The 14,982-nt window shown below is 41.8% G+C and overlaps 1 protein-coding gene across 2 annotated transcripts in view; it reads right to left on the bottom strand.

Moving 5' to 3' along the window:
* Positions 1–14,982, bottom strand: part of EFS (embryonal Fyn-associated substrate) — a 403,051-nt gene that overhangs the window by 352,374 nt on the left and 35,695 nt on the right. The window contains exon 2 of one of the 2 annotated variants that reach the window (XM_085646257.1): positions 11,279–11,354. The exons of the other annotated variant lie outside the window; for it this stretch is intronic. The gene's annotated coding sequence lies outside the window, so the exon portion shown is untranslated. The remainder of the gene's footprint in view (positions 1–11,278; positions 11,355–14,982) is intronic. 2 annotated transcript variants of the gene reach the window in all.

Genomic DNA, 14,982 nt, shown 5'->3' with positions numbered 1-14,982 from the left:
GGACTAGACAGGATATTTTGTCATTTACGAATGACTTCCCTCGACTGCGTGAAAAAACCCGTTGAGTGGTATAGACAGTTGGACAGATTTGTGAAGCTATCCAAAGTATTGTGGATTGACCTGAATAGCTTGTTTGACATAATAGTACCAGCAGATCTATGGACAGAATGTAAAATAGTAATAGATTGTCCGACACAGGAATACCCAAGGGATCCTAAGACAGGAGCTCCAGGCCCCGAGGTAATGAAGAAATATGAACAGGTGATGGCATTCCTGAATAACAAGGTACCCCCTAAAGAGACAGATTGGGTGAAAATTGACAGAACACATCAAGAAAGCAAAGAATCAGTACATGCCTATTATGAGACGTTAATCTTAGCCTTTAAACAATTCAGTGGAGATGAAAATTTGAGTGACAAGGATTTGAGTCATTTTGTATACAGGTTTGTATATTGTCTTCGTCCAGAAATGAGTGAAATGATAAAACAGCATACGAAGATTGGCAAAATAAGAAAATAGACAAAGTATTGAGACATGCTAAATATTTCAGTGATGAAAGTGAGGCAAAACAGCGAAAACTAAAAGAGAAGGCTATGTGGGCACAAGTAAAGGTAGCCGAGAGACAGGAAGCACAATTAGCGGAACAAGCTGGGTCAAAACAAAGATTTAATCCTGGGAAAAAGAAAGGGAATATTGAGGAAGCTAAAAAGAAATTTCCGTGTCATAATTGCGGTAGGATAGGGCATTGGAAATCCGAGTGTAAGAATCCACCAAGTACTAATGATGAAAATTCATCCTTGAATCCACAGGTGCAGAATGAGGTGAGTGGTCAACAGCAACGACAACAGCAGGGTGTAACACAACAGAATCAGGTGCCAAAACCACCTTTTCTACAGAACAAAAATTGGCAGAAGTATAGTAAGGATGAATGGATTCTACAACGAAGAACAGGTAAATAAGCCGCGACGCGCTAGCGCTGCTTCGCAGTATTGGCTGCAACGCAATGAAAGCGATTCAGAAGAAGGTTATTGACGGTGCCGAAGGGAGGAAGAAGAGTGCGTACTTGGCGCAACTCTAGAAGTAGACCAGACAGGCCCATTTGTAGCTGGAAAAGTTAATAATGAAAATATTACTTTCCTAGTTGATACTGGTGCTACTCGATCAACTGTTAGATCAGCTGATGTCAAGAATCTTCCTCTCTCGGATGAAACGTTCCAAGTAGTTGGGGTCTCCAACAGACAGATTAAAACTTACCTTCCAGAACCAGTGAAAGTTAGTATAGGGAAATTTTCTGAAATGCACAGATTCGTAGTGTGTGACACTAGTCCTGTGAACTTGTTAGGTAGAGATTTATTGTGCAAGATGAATTGCACTATATTTTGTACTCCAGATGGAATAGCCTTTGAAACACAAGATGACTATGTATTGTATAAAATGACAATGGCAAACAGAGAGAGAAAGAGGTTACAGGAACCTATGCTGTATTCAACCCTGACAAACTACTAAAAGAATTGAAACAATCAGTAAAAGCAGAAGTTTGGGACTTCACAGGAGAAGATGTAGGATTGATGAGGAATGTAGATCCAGTAAAGATAACTGTAAAGGAAGGAGTATGTTATCCAAATGTCCCACAATATAAATTGACCCCTGAAATAATCGAAGGAGTTACTCCTGTGATTGAGAAAATGATAAAACAAGAAATTTTGAGAGAAATAATGAGTAGCCAATGTAATTCACCAATAATTGGACTGAAAAAGCCTAGTGGGAAGTTCAGAATAGTGCAAGATCTGAGAAAGATGAACAAAATTGTTGTACCATGTTGTCCCATTGTACTGAATCCATCTGTGATTTTATATCAGATCCCGCATGACGCAGAATGGTACACAGTGATTGATTAGTGCCATGCTTTCTTTTCCATCCCATTGCACCATGACAGTCAGCAAATTTTTGCATTTCGGTGAACGTATTTTGGCGTGGTGCCGAATTCCACAGGGGTATACAGATTGCCCCTCAATATTTAATCCGCTATTGAAAAAGTCTTTGGAGAGTCTAGAAAGGCCTGAAAATTCAGTACTAGTCCAGTATATCGATGACCTACGTGTGGCTTCGAAAACTCGTAAAGCTTGTGAGGTAGACACGGTAGCTTTGCTGAATCATTTGGCAGATGGAGGACTAAAAGTGTCACCATCGAAATTACAATTCTGTAAGAAAGAAGTCCAATATTTGGGACACAGCATTGAGAAAGGACACAGGAAAATAACCATAGATAGAATCAGGATCATAAAAAGAATGAGTCCACCAATGACCCAAAGAGAAGTGAGAATGTTTCTGGGAATGGTTGGATATTGTCGTCAGTGGATAGGTAATTTTTCATTGGTTGCAAAACCTTTGGTACGATTGACAAGAAGTGATGTGAGAGATCCAATTGATTTGAACAAAGAGGAGTTGGCAGCATTCAAGAAATTGAGAGAAGGATTGTGTGAAGCGCCTGCATTAGGAATGCCCGACTATGACAAGGAGTTTGAGTTGTATTGCAGTGAGAGAAATGGATGTGCACTTTCTGTTCTAGTACAGAAGCATGGAAAACTGAGGAAACCAATTGCTTACTTTTCATCCATGTTGGACCCAGTAACTGTAGCCCTTCCTGGGCGTCTAAAAGCAGTAGCTGCTACATGTCGAAGTTTGGAACAGAGTGAAGGAATTGTGATGAGGTACCCTGTGAAAGTGTTTGTGCCTCATGATGTGGAGATTGTTTTAGCAAGGAGTCGTACTCAGTATATGACGCACAGCCGACTGACTAAGTATGAAAAGGTCATTTTGGGTGCAAGAAATGTGAGTCTTGTGAGATGCGTGAATGTGAATCCTTCAACATTGTTGCCTGATGTAGAGCATGTGGAGGTAAGAGATGAAGCAGATCATGATTGTTTGGATGTACTTGATTTTTGTACAAAACCAAGACCTGACATAAAAGATGACCCTTTACCAGAAAGTGATTATGTAATGTTTGTTGATGGATCTTGTTTGAGAACAGATGGAGTGCTGAGTGCAGCATATGCAGTATGTACAGTTGCAGCTGTGATGGAAGCATCGTATTTGAAAGGAGTAAGGTCGGCCCAAGTAGCTGAACTTATTGCCCTGACCAGAGCCTGTAAGATTGGGAAAAGTGTGAGAATGACTGTGAAAACTGATAGCCAGTATGGCTACGGGGTGGTCCATGATTTCGGCCAAATTTGGCAGCAAAGAGGTTTCCTGACCTCAAGTGGGACTCCCATTAAGAATGCTGAAGTGGTTGGAAAGTTGCTTGAGGCAATACAGCTGCCTGGGCATTTGGCTGTGGTAAAATGTGCTGCTCATAGTCGCAGTGGTGATTACATTGCCACTGGAAATAAATTCGCTAATGACATGGCACAGTATTGTGCACGAAATCAGAATTCAATCAACCGGGCAATGGAAAAAGAAACGATTTCTTGTTTCCCAATGTTTACTAACACTGTGGGAACATGGGATGAAGTACGACAATTGCAGGAAGAAGCAGGAGAGGAAAAAGTAAAACAGTGGGTAAAAGCAGGATGTGCACCAAGAGAGAAAGATCATGTGTGGGTCTATCGAGTTGGAAGACCAGTTATGCCTGATAGCATGATGTCTGCCATGGCACAGATGCATCATGGACAGGGACATATAGGGAGAGACGCCATGATTAGGTCTTTTAAACAAACTTGGTATAATGCCAAGTTTAGGCTTGTGGCGGAAAGTATTTGTCAAAGATGTCTAATTTGTCAGCAGTACAATCCCGGAAGAAAGACAGTGGTGAGTCTAGGAACAATAGGTCGAGGGGGAGGGCCTTTCACCAGAATGCAAGTAGATTTCATTGAGATGCCTCCTTGTAACAGGTTGAGGTATGTTTTGGTAATGGTATGCCTATTCTCTAGGTGGGTGGAGGCATTCCCAACAAGAAGAAATGATGGAATGACAGTGGCAAAATTGTTGTTGAGGGAATTCATACCTAGGTTTGGGTTCCCAGTAACAATTGAATCAGACAGAGGAGGACATTTTCATAATGAGATCATAAAACTGATTTGTGAAGCATTGAATGTACGACAAAAACTGCATTGTGCCTATCGACCAGAGGCTTCTGGTGTAGTAGAACAAATGAATGGTACTATCAAAAACAGAATAGGGAAAATGTGTTTAGCCACAGGTATGAAATGGCCCGATGTCTTGCCTCTAGTACTCATGACTATTAGATCAATACCAGACAGAACTTCTGGTTTGAGTCCTCATGAGATCATCATGGGACGCGCAATGAGACATGTATTTATACCAGTCAACAAGCTGATGACAATAACTGATGACATGGTATTGGAATACTGTAAAAGCCTGGCTGACGCAGTTCATTCTGTGTTTCATCAGGTTGGAGCGGATGCCACCACTCTTGAAAAGAAGCCAGTTCATGATCTGAGTCCAGGGGACTGGGTAAGGATAAAAGTACACAGAAGAAGAAACTGTTTGGTTCCCAGGTGGGGAAAACCAAGGCAAGTCATCTTGACTACAACAACAGCTGTGAAGTGTGCTGGATTGAAGAACTGGATCCATGCAAGTCATACTTTGAGAATTCCAAATCCAGTTGATTGTAAAGAAAAGGAGTATTTTGATGAGTCCGAATCCAGTACTGAGTCAGATGATGGAGAACCAAAAGATAAAGAAGGAGAAAACGCTGAAAGGGGGGGGGGGGGGGGGGAAGACAGAGCCAAGGTTAACTTTGGTACCCAGAAGTAACTCACTGAGGAAAAGATTGCAGATTTCTGAATCCAGTTCAGACTCAGAGACAGAACAAAGAGCACATTCGTCTAAGAAAGAACAAAGGAAGAACAAAGAAAAGGACAGTGGAGAGACAATAAAAGAAATCCGTGAGAAGGAAGTGCCAGATGAAAGATTGAGAGAAATTCCACCCGAGACAACACCCTTAGATGGACAGGTGCCAGATACAGAGAGAGAGGGAAAGATTATTGCGGAAGACCCACGAGGAGGTGTAGGGAACGCCAACATCCAGTTAGAAACAGGGACAAGTAATCAGCAGGAAGATTACGTGAAGGAGATTCGAGGAGGGATAGAAGTAGGGAAAATAAAAGAGGTGGAAAAAGAACTCCTTGAAGGTAAAAAGCAAGTCGAAACAGAGTCTGAGGAAAGCGAAGATGAAATACCAGAAGGCTGAGTTCTGAGAAAGCGAGCTTGGAGAACTGAAAAGAATGATAAAGGGAGTAAATTGAAAAGAGCGGCCAAAGACGAGGTGTGGCCAAACAAAATAAAGAGACTGAGGTATCGACTGACCCGTGTAAATTCGCCAAGAGCTGAACAGGTGAATGAAGTAACGAGTCACGAAAAATGGAAAGAAGAAGAACAGACAGTAGTCAATGAAAACAAAAGAAGAAGAAAACCTAACCAGAAGTGTAAGTCACCGGAATGGACATATGTGGCCCTGCCTGAAGTGAAGGAAGAGGCGGATAGCCAAGGAAATCCAGAGGTGGTTGTACCAGAAGTGGTTGAGGAAGACGAAGAATCGGAAATCCTGAGAGTTATCTTGTCCGATATTGGAGAAGAAGCGGATATTCAGGACAACCTGTATGTTGAAAACGAAGGGAAAGTGAAAGATGATGAGATGCCAAACTGAATGAGACAAGAAAATTACTGATGGAAAAACAATAAAATACTGAAAAAAGACAAAACTGGTAGAACCAGGTAGGTGCTTAGAAGCCTTGGGTTAGAAACTAGTTGAGAAGTAGAAGAGGCCAAGTCAAAAGACACGGCTCATTAAGAAAAGATGGCAAACATAGAAAGTAGAAAAAGTAGATGTACCTTCCTTAGAAGATGGTGCAAAATGTGTTGTTGTACAGGATTATTAATGCTTCTTTGGAGTATTCATTGCTCTATTAATTTCATTTAAAGTTACTGTTGATACATTAGAAGGACAGTGATAACATAACTAATATAGGGAAAGTTCAAAAGGTAGTTCCAACTAGAATAGATAAAAACTATTTACATAAAGACAGATCAATAACAGATTTTTCTAACAATGTGTTTTCAAAGTTGTTGTATGAATATGTAAAAACAATGGACGTAAGGGATTGCTACGTATGTATGCAATTACCTGCATCTGGATCTGAAGGAGTGACTTATCACCTTCCTGTAACATATGGAATAACATGTAGTGTAATAGCTAGTTTATTTTAACAGACAGGTAAATTAGAGTATTATTTTTCAGATGTAGATACTATATTTTCACAAGTACCAGCAATTAAACTAAACAAGGTAAAACCTGCAAAGAGACAAATGAACTAACCTTAGAATATATATTTAGAAATAACCTGACTTGCAGTTTAAAGAAAGAGGAGAAGACATTTTTGGATATGGTTGAAGAAAGGAGATTGAAAATGCAAAGGAAGGTTTCAGAAGGGAAGGTGGAGAAAACAGTTTGGGATGTGGAAACGGAGAAACATTTAAGAGGGGAAACGAGTCCAACTATGGCTTTAGATTGGCCTCAGAAAAGGAAATTGTGTATAAGAAGGAATCAGACGGAGTATGACAATTATTTTCTTGGGAATAGTGAGTGCCATGATACATACCGAATCATGGGAGGATGGGGATTTAAAGGTGGAAGAGATCCAGTCTTTCCAGGACTGTATTTCATTTGTGGGAACAGGGCATATTATCGTTTGCCAGACCACTGGTATGGCACATGTTATGTTGGCCTGGTTTTTCCAAAGATTTTTCACATGGATAGAGGAGAAGATGGTGTACATAGTTTAGGTAGTTATTTAGCACGTAGTAAGAAAGAATCTTGGACTGAAATTGTGGGTGACATTTTTGGAGCACTGATACCCGCAGTGGGAATATCTCTGAATGCAAACAAAATTAGAAAACTTTCAACAGTAGTGGATCGCTTGTCAACAAGCACAGCTGGAGGATTCTTATTGGTAAATACTGAAATGGTGCCATGCGTGATATGGTAATGCAAAATAGACTTGCCCTTGATATTTTATTGGCAAAAGAGGGTGGAGTCTGTGGAATGCTGAAAGTTCAACATTGTTGTACTTACATTCCTGACGAAAGTAGAGATTTGAAAATTTATATTAAGAATATTACAGAATTGTATGACGAAACTGTACCACTGGAGGTTGAAGGTGTTTGGGAGAAGATTGGTAAGAAAATATCAGCTATTAAAGACTTTGTAGTAAAATTAGGTAGTACATTTATAGGCAAGATATTGTTTCCATTAACTTGTGTGATTTCTTTAGTATTAATAATTAGACTAGGTTGTATTTGTTGTAGAAAGAATAAAAATCAGAAAAGAATAAAAAGAGAAAACTTAAGGAGAAGGGATAAGAAACCAGAAAGAGAGTTTGAAGAAATAGAACTAGAAGAGTTAAAGGATAGTATGTATAAAACAGCAAAAAGAGAAGAAACAGGGGAAACTGAAATATGAATTAAACAAGAAATCAATTCAAAATTTCCGTAAAAGGGATACAAAATTTTAAATTAGTGTGGTGATAAAATCACCAAAGGGGGGGGGATTGCTGGAGAAGGTAGTACAACATTTTGTATACCCCCCCCATTCTGCATGTTTAGATCAATCCGAATAATCAATTAATTGTAATATTATTAATTTGTTTGAAGTGATAACTCACCAACTATATTAACAAAGAATTACACGTGGGAACTGCATCTTGCATGGCTATATTAATTGTAAACTAACTTGAGTACGCATATTAATAGTAGAAAACTAGAATATTGCATGTTATATGTTGCTTTGGTGATGTATTTGTGATTTGTGCTTTATTCAGTGAGTATAAACCGCTCTGAGTGTTGCTTCTGCTAAAAAAAAACACACACATATGGGTATTAGCGGGGATAACATTTTATTAGCCATTTCTGTTTTAATTACGTTTTTGTGTTTCTTTTGCTTAAATTGACCATTTCGGCCTAGACAAGATGGCTGAACGAGACGTTAAACGTGACTGCCCTGACAACACGAGGTTCTGGGTGAAGTGCGCAGGCGTCACCGCCAGCAGCAGTGGCCTGGACCTGACCCCGGGAGAACATGTACCTTTCAAGGACGCTCCGGGAACCCATCCAAGACTAAGGACAAAGCTCAATTTAAAAGCCGGAACAAGCAAGTTTGATGACTTCATCGTTCAACACCCTGAGAACTCTCTAAACCCCGATCTTGATACTTTTTGACATTATTTTCATTATAAAAGTAGGTAGGGAATTGAACAAATTTGGACGCTGATGGCTTGCTCTTCTTTGACGAACTCGATTTCCTGACGTTATGCTGACGGAGAGGACGGTGACACTGCTGGACAGCAGTTATCCTGAATCTTTGAGAGACTGAATTGCGGCCTAACTTTGCTGAATAAAATTCTTCCTTGACTGATTGACTTAGAGGACGACTTTAGCCAGAATAGGTAAATATGATGCTCTGAAATGTTGATGATGATTTCTAACTTTTCTTGCAATATTTTTAGATAAAGAATATTTGATTAATTGACAATGTGTTCTGTCGATTATTTGAATAAGAGAATAATGGTAAAGAAGTAATGTGTAGATAGACGAGTTTTTATTCATTAAAATCATAGATCACAACTAAATGATCGATCTCCTTATGAGAGGGATATCTTAGAGTCTGAGGGCAATGTGTTTAAGGGTAATGTAAAGGTAATCCTCTCATGTCAGCGTTGGGGAAACGTATTTTCCCCTCAGAAAACAGATCAACCGAGTGTAAGTATATTGGTGTTATGGGCCCCACCAATGAATGTATTTGAGTGAATTGGATGGCGAGGTAGTTGGTCTGTGCCGAAGGGGAATTTGACGTTCCGCGCTACAACAAGAGCACTTACCTCAAATCACACAGTTTAATCTACCCAGAATGCACAACCTCTTCTCCATCTACTGACTAATGGGCTACAATTTAGGCAAAATTTAGGATTATTTTGCCGTCCTTTGAGAAGCCGAGGTTCAGTATCATTAATGCCAGAGAGATGGAAAGAAGGCAGTGTGAAATCAATTGATGAAGAATTAAGGAGAGTTTCCCTGTGGCCAAGGTGTGGTGCAGGCCCATCACCCAAGACTGTAGAAGGGCTCTCCGATAGATGGCGAGCATTTTCTCCAAAGGAATTTTTCTTTTACATCAGGTTTTATTAGACTATTGAAATTCCCTTTTTATCTTTTTTCATTTTTTATTCATATAGACAATGTCCAAAAAGTCTTGCACAATCCTTTGACTTTTAATCCAGAGTACACAGTCAACACTGGTGTTGGGAAAAAACTCTTTTAGAAGGCTTTCAGAAGATGTAGTTTAAATGTCCTCCATTTGTGAAGTTCCTAGCTTCAGACATTCCATATTTTATTCCGTCAGTTGCGCCATTATCACTATGCACAAGGAGATGATGGACTGAGTGCAGGCCAAGACTGATTTGCATACAGCAGGGTCTGAACTGGGGTGGCTAGGTGAGCTAAAGAACGATGATGGATTCAACCCAGATCTGTGACGGAGGTGAGTGCCTGAAAAGTTTCAGCATTCCGTCCCATCATCTCCTTGTGTTTCCATTATCAGTATCAGGAACTCTACGCAATTGCATCTTTACTTTTTATGGGATTCCCTATAGTCAATACTAGACTGTATGTAACGCTTCTAAGAAACTACAGGAATGGAGGGCATTTAAACTGCATCGTTTGAATGGCTTGTGGCTGTGCACTTTGGATTAAAACACAAAGGATTTTGGAAATAATTCAGGACTAGTTGGATATTGTGTCTAAAAAATAAGAGACAAATTAGTTTCAATAGTCTAATGAAACTGATGTAAAGGAGGACCTCCTTTGGAGAAAATTAACCATTACTTTACCAGTAGGGACAGGTTTTGGTGAGACTGGTGCCAGGCTACATATCCCTGTAGCCCCATTTTTACATGGCTAGCCGTACCCAATTCATTGTGTCCAGAAAACATTTTCTTGCCATCATCCATTAGTTTCTGGGAGTTTTAGCACCTATCAGACCCTTTTCTGAAGAAATTGTATCTTAACTCTGCGCCAGGGAGACCGAGGTGTTGTTGATCAAAAACTATAGAAAGACGCCCTCTGCCCCATGGTACTCGAAAGAACTAAAAGCATTAAAAACAGATGCAGATGTCAGGAATAACAAGCATTGAAAATGCAATAAGTCTTGCCTTTGATTAAGTTAAAGCCATTTGCTTTGCTAATGGTATTGTATAGCAAAGCAAATGGCTTTAACTTAATCAAAGGCGAGACCTATTGCATTTTCAATGCTTGTATGTAATAACCTCTACGGAAACAGTTTTCAATAAGACCAACATTGCTTTTGCTCATCACTGCTTACCCTCGTTCAGCAGGAATATGAACGAATAAACAGTGCGGCTGCGAAAAGTTTCAACACAAAGAATTCAAACAGCAGAAGAACATACAGACACAAAGGCATACAAGAATACTCGTGCACCTTTGCAACCACCAGAGTTCTAAGAAGCAAATGAACTTTTCTACAGGGAAAATTGCCAGCGTCAATGGCAGGTTATCATGACATGCATATAACAATCAAACCTAAATCTGATGATATTTAGTAAGGTTTTGCTTCGACGACCGTTCAAATCTACAACAGAGAAAGGTTTAATGAAGTTGATCGTTGCCCAAGTTTAATTGGAGCGGGAACAACCCCAAAATTCATAAAATGTAGGCATCTACACCATGATATTTTCCTCCTGGGAAAAACAAATTAACTAATGCACATTTCAGGTAAACGTGCCCTCGTTTATTTTCTTCAGAAACATACGACCACGACTACCTGTATGCAGGGCGTTACTCATTATTCACTCAAGTGGTACACACAGAAGTTACAGTTTGACACCTTGTACATTTACGAACAACAAACCCCAGCTAGTGGGACAAGTCTTACAGCTAACCGCATCATTATGGAAAACGCTTCTCAACTTAACATGGAGGGCATCGACAGATACAGTGAACTACCAAAACTACAGACTTTTCAAACCTTTGACAACCACGGCCCGATGTTCTACCATCATTTGGGCTCTTCCTTCGATGCTTTTTGGGCACTGAACACAATACCACAAGGTGAAAGGAAAATAAAAAACATGCATCGAGGCTTCCAAGAGTACTTCCATTCGAGATACCCTCACAACACAATTGCCCAGTGAAATAACAATGCCAATTCAGATAACGTGCAATGCAAAAGACCATTGAATCATCTACCTACCGATAGATGGAGACGGGGCTGTCAAACGTATTCCACTGGGAATGAGCACAGAATCCAATACACTCTTGATATCATGCTAAAGGGAAGACATGCAGAACAGATGGCAAGTCAGTCTAGAAGACCACACTCTAGTTTATTCCAACCGACAAAGCCTTTGTTATGCAACCTGTTGCATTTGTAAACAAAGCAGAACGTGTCTATTAGCAGCTTAGAGGAACATTGTCCTTTAACTAGTAGTCTTAAAATGATGCTCAAACTGTATGCATATCACATGGATGGATGTGAAACACTTCTGATATGAAATTAGTTATTGTGCAGTAGATTACTTACATGAAATATATGGATGTGTTCTTAATCAACAACCTTCTGAAAATAGATGCAAAATTGCTAGTTTTTGGTGAAGATGTATTTAAGTCAAACGGGCCTTCCCAGCTATGAATATAATTCACCCAGTACACAAAGGCATAATTCAGGTCTGATTGGTCACATCCAAACTGGGCTAGAGCTAAAATCAGTCTCCTTTAGCCAAGAACTGTTATCAAGTGACACATCCAACGGACATTATCAATATAATAAAAGGGACCGGTACAGAGGTTTCAAGTTCATGACAAATAAAATGATTTTTCCTATTTAATTTAGCCTTATTAATCCAAATACGCACTATTTAAAGAGTCATGCCACAATCACGTAAAACAAAAAAGATAGTTTTGTACCAAGGTCCGTTGGCCAGTACCAATTTCAATGGCCGCGAGTAAATAGAGAAGCTGCATTGTTTTACTGCAACTAAAAAGGAAAACTATTAAGCTGAATATGTCGCCGGTCGCATGCACAAATGCAGTATTCGGGGGGAAAAAAAGAGAAAAAACACATTAAGCTGGATGTGCAGCAGAAGGTGAGTAACGTACATCAGCATCGATCTATCCCGGAACGTGCTTAGATGTCATAACGGATGTGGCTCCCACTGCCACGTTAACAGAGCACGAGGGGCTGTGACCAATGAAAACACACGAAAATCCGTCAATCATACAGAGAGCGGACGGCCTGAAAGTTTCTTTCCACTGCGGAGCCGAGCAGCGTGACCCAGGCCCTCTGTTATTACGGTCAATGAATGGGCCGCAGTCAAATTAGAGCTGCCACTTTAGGTTACGGGTTAGAGAGCTTCTATTGTGCAAGGAAACAAACACACAACCTCCTCAGACACAGCAAGACAACAGGAATGTGAATTTTCCATTGGCTTTCTGTGTGGCGATTATCTTCCGTTTTCATACAGATATGAACAGAGAGATGTGCAGGTCTGGGAGAACGGGGACGTGGGACCGTGCTGAACGGAGCCCCCCTTGTCTTGAGACACCCATACTGCCGCCAGGCAGGCAATTCAGCTTTACGAACACACATTTACGGGTTTCACTAACTGAAAAGCAAATAAAATCGCCCTATTTCTAATCTGAAAGTGCTCGTATTGGGCAGGCACTTTAAATAACGACCATCAACTCGTAGTGGAATGAGCCCTGAGGGAAAATATGCTGAGTTATTTTTGGGAGAGTCTGGCTGGGAAAAGATAGAAGCCAAATGCTGCTTCTTTCTGCCTTTGTCCATTATTATAAATACTTGCTTTGGGAGGGAGTCGAGAGAAGCAGGGCGCCCCACAGGAGATGATTAGCATTTTGGATTCCCTTGGCAAGGTGTTAACACGCTCATAAGATCGCTGCTGCCCGTAGCTCCTTCTGCCCCTCGACTAGTGCCTGTCCTGGAGGAGCTGCGGATGGACAGGACAGATCAATCAACGCACTTATGATAGCAACCCCATCCCCCACTCAAAGTCAGGAAGGGTGACTAATGGGTTGAAATCACCTGAATGGTGAACGTGCGCTGACCTCCCACTGTGGAAGATGCCCCCCCACCACCTCAAGACTGGGCCACCAATCTTAAAAAAACAATGTCGGGAAGTACAGTCGTTCACCCGGCCAGCTATGGATGGCGAGAAGAGATAGTCCCTGACACTAACCCCTCACTCCCGTCGAGAACCACACCAAGCAATGTTTAGCAGGGTTCCTCTTTAACCCAGCTCTGTCCCTTTAAACTTCTAGAAACACCTCCAACCGCAAGGTTGCACACTTTGCTCAACTTGTTCCTCAACAACAGAGACCGCGTGGGGAGCCCCCGCCAGGCTCTTGGGGCCCCATCCCAGTCCGCGGCACAACTTTCCACTGCTTGGATTTAACAAAACAACAAGGGCAGCGCGTGGGCCCCTTAACACCGGATGTATAGGTGTACCGGCAGCCCTCACCCGGGTCCGCCTCCCTCCAGGAGGTAACCCGGGAGCAGACACAGTCGATGGATTATTCACGAAGGCTCAAGTGGGTCACTGAGAAGAGCAATGGCAACTCCAGGTGGTGCCACCCGCGAAGTGCTTGCTCTGTCGCCGCTCGTGCCCCTAACACCCCTTGACCCCGAGGTGTGCCTCAGCGCCCCCTGAAAACTCCCTCACCCTCAAGCTGGACTCGTCGGATCCCCCCACCTGCCATCAGTCTCCCGTGGGGCCTCCCAGCACTCACCAGGTGCTGGTTCTGGCATAATTTATGCAAGAATCCGGGTGGCTGGGGGAGGGGAGCAGGGGGACACACATTCATGCACAAGTTTTTTTCCCCCCTCAAGAAGGCTGTTTCTCCCTCCCTCCTCTCTCTCCACCAGTGCAGGGGTCGACGGGGCTCTGAGTTGTGCGCACTTTCTCCATGTTGTCATAGCCCTCCCCGCGCGTGCTCCCAGATCGTGTCCTTAGGGCTTCGTGAGATGGAGGAGCTGCGGCGCGAACAGTAAATGGCTTACCTCCCATATATTTGTTATTGCTTATTGTAGTGCTGTATGCCTTGATGGAAGTCACCTCCAATCGGACACCAAACAATGTGCACCTTCACACAGCTGCCTCGGCAGGAAAACACACAGGAGTCTGCCGGGATCCCCCTGTCCTCCCTGCGACCCCGTGCGCCTCTGAGATCCGTGCCTGCTTCACAGCTGTCGTGAAGACTTTTCTTATCTGCTTGTTAAATAAACAAGCAGATAAGAAAAGTCTTCACGACAGCTGTGAATCAGGCGAGGCAGTCCACTAAAAAGCCAAAGGGAGGCAACTAAAAACCCTCCTTTCCAATGGGAAGCCAGCGTTTACCATAAACGCCGACGCTACCCAATGGAAAGGAGGGGCGGGGCTCGAGTTTCCTTCTCCAAACTGAGTTGTTCACTATAAGTCTCGCAGGCGAGGAGCGCATGTGCGCTCCAACGCCAGCCGAGACCTAAAAATGGAGAACAAACTACTGACTGGCTGAAAAAATAAATATAAACTACTAATCTGCAACTATAAGTCCATGCTCAAGACAGAAAAATCAAGATACATTACGGATAAAATTACATTTGCTAAAAACTCTTCTAAAGAGTTATTTAAAACAGTGAAAACTCTACTAATAACACCACAGAACCCGACCAATCTCTGTGCAATAAACTAGCCGACTTTTCTCTATTAAAGAAATATGTAATTTTAATTTAATTCACTTCTTCTTTAAAAAGTCCTTCCAGTGGTATACTCACAAGCACACGACTGGATCCACCACAGCCAAAATGGTGGTCATTCCCATATTCAACAACGCCCGCTGGGGTGGCAGGAGTTTTCCCTTTGCCACCTGCAAACTGTGGAATTCTTTGCCCTTTAAGCT

This window comes from Triturus cristatus, chromosome 1_1, assembly GCF_964204655.1.
Source record: "Triturus cristatus chromosome 1_1, aTriCri1.1, whole genome shotgun sequence".
NCBI lineage: Eukaryota > Metazoa > Chordata > Amphibia > Caudata > Salamandridae > Triturus > Triturus cristatus.
This window is presented reverse-complemented; position numbering and strand designations above follow the sequence as displayed.